The following is a 7,253-nucleotide window of genomic DNA, read 5'->3' on the forward strand; positions in this document are numbered from 1 at the left end:
CTTCAGTTACTGAATGTCAGATTGCTGCCCCATATTTGGGAAGTTTTCTGCTATTACTTCTTTTTTTTTAGTGGAACCGGGGATTGGACTCAGGTCCTTGAGCTTGCCGGGGAAACGCTTATTCCACTGAGCCATCTCCCTGGCCCCACTGCTATTACTTCTGCCCATATTCTTTTCATAGCATTTGTATGGACTCCTTCCTTCTCATTGATGCCTATTAGTCTCACATTGTTCATCTTTGCATCATCTTGCAGGTATTGAATTATTTTTTCCTGCATCCTAATTGTTTTTAAGAGATCTTTTCTTACTTTTTCACTAGCTGCAATGGTGTCTTCAAGGTATGAATGTCTATTTTCACTTTCATTCATATGGTTTTGCCAGCTTATGATTGAGGTTTTAATTTCCTGTCTATCTCTTTGAATCTGCTTCATGCATTCTATTTCTTTCCTACATTGCTCATTCAAGGATTCCATCATTTTTCTATTCTCCTCTATTTTTTTAATTTTTTTCAGAACCAGGGCTTGAACTCAGGCCTTTGCACTTGTCAGGGGAGTGCTTATTCCACTGAGCCATCTCCCTGGCCCCTCCTCTATTTTTTTAATCAGTGTTTTCTTCAGAAGCACTTAATACTTCTTTCATTATAGTTATCATTTCTTTTTTTACTTCAGAAATTATTTCTCGGGCCAGGGAGATGGCTCAGTACAATAAATGCTTGCCTGGCAAGCGCAAAGGCCTGAGTTAAATCCTTGGTTCTGCCAAAAAAAAACAAAACAAAACAACAACAACAACAGAAATTATTTCTCATCTGATTTCCTCTATACCTTTCTGCAGTTGTTTCTTTACCTGTGACACTATTATTTCAGAGATTTCAGGTGTGTGATTTCCAATTTCTTCTATGCCAGTGTCTTCTGCATTTGTTATGGGTGGGCTCAGGGCCTGGGAATGCATTTTGCCCTTTCTCTTTGTCATTTTTTTTTTTAATGAACCATTTTGTCCATGACAAAGTTTAATTCTTTTTTTTTTCACTGAAGATTTTTTTTTAATTTTATTTATTTATTTGTGTGTGTGTGGCCAGCTCAGCCCACCAGGGGGCAGGGCATGTGGTGCTGGGGAATTGAACCTCGGTCCCTGTGCTTTGCTAAGCTAATCCCTGTACTTTGTTCTAAGTAGGGGCTTTAGACCACTTGAGCCATCTCACCAGCCCCAATAAACTTTTTTTTTTTTTTTTTGGTGGAACCAGGGATTGAACTCAGACCCTTGCGCTTGCCAGGGAAGCACTTATTCCACTGAGCCATCTCCCCAGCCCCCTCTTTGCCATTTTGTATAGCAGTGTTTCTGACCTTTGGTGTAAAGCTTTGGTAGAGTTATTACCTTAGCACCAGGTTGGGATCTACCAATTTCAAACTTTTCCAGGTGGTTGTGCCTTGGGTCTGGCTGCTGTGCTCCACTTCTTCCTGCTGCAGCCCTTGGAAATGAACCTGCTGGGCCCCTCTAGCAAGATTTTCTACTCCTGGATGAGCTGGGTGGGTCTTGCCTGTAGCCTCTCTGCAGGGAGTTCTGTTGCAGGGTTCCACACCCGGCCTGTCTGATGGAGGAAGTTCCACTCACACTCCAGCCGTGCTGGCTGGAGTAAGGATCCAGAGGGTCCCAGGCCCCCCCACTCACATGCCAGGCCTGGAGCTTGCTGGAATGTAGTACTGGCAGTCCTTGGGCAGTCCAACACACATGCCAGGCCTGGAGCTGGCTGGAATCTTCTTTGATATATAAAAATGAATTTGGAGTCTGTCTTTCAGAAACTACTCAAGAATATGTTCAGATTTTACCCTTTTAGTGAGAGGTTCCCATATTTTTGTGATGGGTTTCTAAAACAGGAGTATTTTCAGATAACTGTTCTGCAAATGACATCTAACACTTTGGCCTTGCAGCTGCTCTGCAATTTACGATGTAACTTCCAAGCTTGTTAGTCTTCCTATAAAGCTGATTCTGAGTATCTTAGTAAGTATATTTCTTAGTAATAATTTCCTAATGGAAGTAATTACAGATCTGTTTCTTTCTCAGAGTGAAAAGGAGATTTTCCAGGTGGTACATCATGTAGATATGGGGTTCCTTTCCTTGTTCCCTTTCTCTGCAAAGCCTAAGAAGTAAAAGTAAAAGCCTGGTATCAGTAACCATTGGCCTCTTGTATAAAATAAGAATAGTGATAATTTAGGTCAGTGCCTCCACCATGAACCATGATTAATGTGTACAGCTTTTCTCTACTCTTCTTTATACCTTATGTCTTGGGAAAAAGTTTCATGTTTTCATTTCGTTGGTTGTTTTGTCTAGGTGGTGGAGTTAGGGATTGAACTCAGAGGGTCTCTTGCCTGCTAGGCAAGGAGCTATCACTAATCTACATATATCCTCATACTTTAAAAATAAATTCTTTTAAAATTGAAGACAGAGTTGCTAAATTGCCCAGGCTTGCCTTGAAATTGCAACCCTCCTATCCTGACCTCCTCAGGAGCTGGGATTACAGGCATACGCAGCTACACCTGGCTGTGAAAAAACACTTTTAAGAAGTGGTTAAGGGGCCAGGGTGATGGCTCAGTAGAATAAGCACTTCCCTGGCAAGTGCAAGGACCTGAGTTCCATCCCTGCTTCTGCCAAAAAAAAGAAGAAGTGGTTACGTGGAAGCTGAGAGAAACTGATCATACACTCTTTGTTTTATCTTAAATGAATAATAAAAGAAAGTCTAGGTGTCCTTGGCTGCTACCATAACTACTTTGAGTGCCTTGGGCACTCTGCCCAGGGCAGGGTGCCTCCTTTACCTTTGCCTCATGCCAGGGAGTCTGGGCAAAGCTTGGCCTCTCATGGCTCCTGTGAGAGAGCTGTGGCTCTGGGCAGAGATGGAAAGGGTTTCAAACTCCTAACTGTAATAGTGTAGGGTACACCTGCCTTTCTGGTTATTTCCGTGAGTGTCTTAGTTACTCTTCTCTCATTGCTGGAACAAATACCCGACACCCAAAGTGAAGAAAGGAAAGGTTTATTTGGCTCATGATTACTGGAGGTTTCAGTCCATATTCAGCTAGCTCCAAGGCAGAGCAGCACATAGCAGAGGGCAACCTTTCATGGTAGAGGCAGCGAGGAAGAGCAAGCTCAAGAGGAGTAACAGCAGCTCAAATAGCTAGCTTCTCTTTTCACCTTACATTATGATGCAAATTACCTGCCCAGGGCAGGTTGTAGCATCCACACCCACAGTAATCAATCACAAACTCCAGAAGCTGCCCCATGACTGCATGAGGCTTTGGGGACACCTAGACACAAACCATAACAATGAGAAAACCAGAAACACTTGCACTTCAGTCATGGATTTGCTTAGGCATAAGGTAGATTCATGGCCTTCTTTTGATTATGTTGTGTAGGAGACACTTCCAGGTCCTCCTCTTGGTCCAAGAAGCCAATATTTGCAATCCCAAAGTTATGTTATTGGAATCCCATCAAGTTGATTCCAATCTACCACTTTCAATGCAACCCACGGCAAAAATAAAGACACTAAATTATATTTTCAATCATCAAGGAGTCAAGGGGCTCTAAGTCCAGCCAGGAAGATGGCTTTCTGGAACCAAGAGAGCAACCCAGGGCTTCACCCAATTTTTATTCAGTGGGGGAGTGGCTTGAGGATTGACTGAGAATTGTGGGAAGTAGGTGATCATTGTGAGCTGAGCTAGGTGGGTGGCCTACATTTACCTCTGTGACATGCAGAGAGGATATACAGAGAGAGCAATCTACATTATATAGAATCTAATGTTTTGGTAAGTCTGGTGCTTCAGCTTTGATGTAGTCTTTCAAGCTCCAGGAAGTCATAGCCTCTATCTCGAGGCTCGATTCCAGCTGGCATCATGGAGCATTAGCTCTACCGTCATTAAAGAGCAGCAGGTGTAGGTTACCTGGGAAACATGCATGCCACCTTCAAAGACCATCACCAGCACCTCAGCTAGACCAATATACATTGCTTAAGGCCAGTAGGAAGAGACCCTGTCCAGTATTCATGCCTGCTTGCTATGTGACTCGCTTCCTCATTTGGTCCTGGATTTAATCAGTTTTACCTGAGCAATAGTGCTTGTAATCTCATTGGTTGACCATAGTTTTGTCCCACCTCATGCCCAATTAAGCAAGTTCCCATGCCTTTTCCACCACCTTTGACCAGCTTTACCACATGGTGTTCTTCTATAAAAGTCCCCGAAAGAGGCAACTTCCTGGGGAATAACCCGCTCGGCTCCCTCCCCTGTCCCTCTCTTGGACAGGAGCTTTCTTTCCCTCAATAAATACATTCTGCTCATAACCTCTGTTTGTTTCTAAACTTCATTCTTTGGTTTTAGAGAACACGAACTCATCCAGGTCAGGTTGGGAGATCATTTTTCCTATGTCATTTGGAGGTTCCCTATAGCGTGTGGAGGTCATCCACCCTAGATCAGTTTTTCTGCCTGTATCAGTTTCAGGTGCATATACATCAACTTGAATCATTCTGACTTAGGTTACTACAATTTAACACATTCTGGGGTTATTAACCTTTAACCTACACAAATACTAGGTCTTGTTTCCTAAGGGCAGTTATAAAAAGAACTCATCAACCTTGAGAGGAATTTTCGGACATGAGGGCTTAGTGCTGTAATTTTTAAACTAGTGAGTGGTCTTGATCACTGTTACTAATTCACAGAAAATTACCTCAGTGAGTTTAAAATCCAAGTAACTCAACAAATTCTCTAACTGCCCTAAGAAAAGTTATTCCGTGTTCTTTACTACTGGGTCTTCTTCTCCAGGAATGGGGCCATTGTGGGTGTGAGGATGCACTGAGATTTAACCTTGACAGCTTAATCCTGAGAACGAACAAACACTGGAGAAAGTGAAGGGAGTTCGGAGTTTCAAAAGGCGGCAACTTTGGGCTGCTTGGATTCCCAGGGCTCAAGATTTCACCCAATATTTCTTGGCTTGCATTTTCACCTGGAGGTCTAGCGATTTCCCAACCTGGATCTTCTGGGGTGTATTCCCTGGGCCTCTGGCACTGAACCCAGTCTTGAGGGCATAGGTCCCCTGCGGGCTGCACCTGTGCTCCCTCGTGCCACTCGGGGCGGAGCCTGGTGAGATGGCACCTTGGGGACTGTGAAGATTCCAAGGGCGGGGTCAGGCGCAATTCTGAAAACCTGGGACCCAGAGGTGAACATGACAGGAGCGAGAGCACCTTGGAGCCGCCAAGCTGGAGCTGGAATTGGACCTCCGCGGGGCCCGGACCCCGGCTGCTGTTACACAGTGGCTCCTCCCGACCGCTGCCCCGGCGGAGAAGGAGCCCCAGGCAGCGGCGGGTCCCCCGCAGGGCGCCCGGGCTGAGAGCACGCTGCGCTGGTTCACTACTGGGGTCCTGTATGCCGCCTTCCTGGGGCTGGTAAGCAGCGGGCGGCGCATGCGGGACTTGACCTTCCCGGTGGGAGTCGCTCCTGCGCCCCTGAACACGGAGCGATCCTGGGGCTTAAATAATCGGCCTGGGCGTCAGTTTCATTTTCTGGAAATCGGGCACCGTTCTACTCGCGGAGGGGACCATCAAGTGTGAAACTGCTTTCCCTGAGGAGCTTTCCAAATGCAGGGAAAGAACCTCTGTCTCCCGGGTGCGCTGGAGCGCGAGGGGCATTGCCCAGGATTTGAGTGCTTCCCTGACCACCAGTTCAAGCGCCAAATTGGTGCCCTAAAAACAGTTGTTTGGAATTTCTTCTTGGTGCACTGACTGATCAAATTCAAGCAGGTTTTAGTTTTGCAAACAGAGAAATCGCCCCAGAGAAGAAAGTGGCTTTTCTTGATGACACAACTGGTTAATTGCCAGAGTCAGGACCATCTTCTATTCTGCCCACAATCCTGTTAAAAACCAGGCCTCAGAACCTTAAATTCTGCCTTTTATTTTGGTTTTCAGCACATTCCGTGTCCACGTGTGAGTTTTACCAAAGTCTTCTTGCTAAATTTGTTGATTTTAGATGTTTGCAGAGTTAGAAGAGTTAGACCTTTGAGGCTAGTCACTGGTTATTTGGCATCTCAGAGAGCCTGAGCCCCAATCCGTTGCACACTGGATTGGGGAGAGGAAGAGAATGTTCTCAGTGCAGCCGCTGGGTGAGCCCTTCTGATGTGCCAGGTTTTCTGAGTCCCCTGAAGGCATAAAGTAATTTGCTTAGAGCCAGTACTCAGCTTCTTCTGCTGTAATGAGCTTGTGCGGTCTTGTACAGGACTGATCATCAGTTGGAGACTTCCGTCGCTCGGACAGCGGGCGCACCCTGCTTTCACTTGGCGCAGAACGCTGTAATTAGGATCAATTCTTCTTGAAGCGTAGATTATTAGACCCATTTTTCTTAAAAAAAAAAAATCGAACATATTTCCTCTGAAAATGAACCAGAACCCTCATTTATTTCCAACACATTTGCTAGTAGAATTTTGTTAATGTCATTCTATATGTGTGTATAGAATTGCTTTCTCATTTTAATGGTTCTAAGTGAGAAAGTTTTGTCTTTTTAAATTTTAGGGCATGAGCGCTGGTATACTGGGACCCACATTTCAAGATTTGGCAACAAATGTAAACCAAAATCTCAGCGGTCTTTCTCTAATTTTTGTGGGTGGAGCCTCCGGAGTCGTGTGTGGCTCTATGATCGGTGGCGTTCTTTTTGAATACCTGAATCATGTTTTACTTTTGGGTAAGAAAACTGACATTTTTTTCTTCTTTGGGACTGTAAATGTGTTTACAATATGACTGTATAGATGAAAAACAGCAGCTTGCAGAATGGTTGACGCTATCTCTCACCTGGGCAGTGAGGGGATCCACGTTCTGCCGGGGTGCTGAGGCGGGAGTGATCCCGAGCTTTCCACACACTGGAGATCCCAAGCTCTGCTTAGGAGGGCAGAGGGCAGATCTCAGGCCACAGCCACCGGGACGAGCTGCCCAGGGCCTGTGGCCCCTGTACTGAAAATGAAGGGTCTTTCATTTTGTGTCTGTACATTCAAAATAGATATACAGCTGCATTCTCTTAATTCAATGAATAGATTTGTTTTAATAGTGTTTGTGGACAGGATATCATGTCTGCATCTTGTACAATGAATAACCACTAAAACAACAATATGCAGTGTATTTATTATTGAAATTGTGCTAGTAACGGTTTTGAAACTGTCTCATTGCTATTTGTTTCTCAATAAAATTATTTAAAAAAGAAAAGAAAATGAAGAGGCCCAGCGACTTGCACAGG

General features: G+C 44.8%; 1 pseudogene; it reads left to right on the forward strand.

The window, feature by feature from the left end:
- Positions 1-5,227: 5,227 nt before the first annotated feature.
- Positions 5,228-7,253, forward strand: part of LOC101576658 — a 6,810-nt pseudogene continuing 4,784 nt past the window's right edge.

This window comes from Octodon degus, unplaced genomic scaffold (assembly GCF_000260255.1).
Source record: "Octodon degus isolate 3935 unplaced genomic scaffold, OctDeg1.0 scaffold00090, whole genome shotgun sequence".
In the NCBI taxonomy this organism is placed as follows: domain Eukaryota; kingdom Metazoa; phylum Chordata; class Mammalia; order Rodentia; family Octodontidae; genus Octodon; species Octodon degus.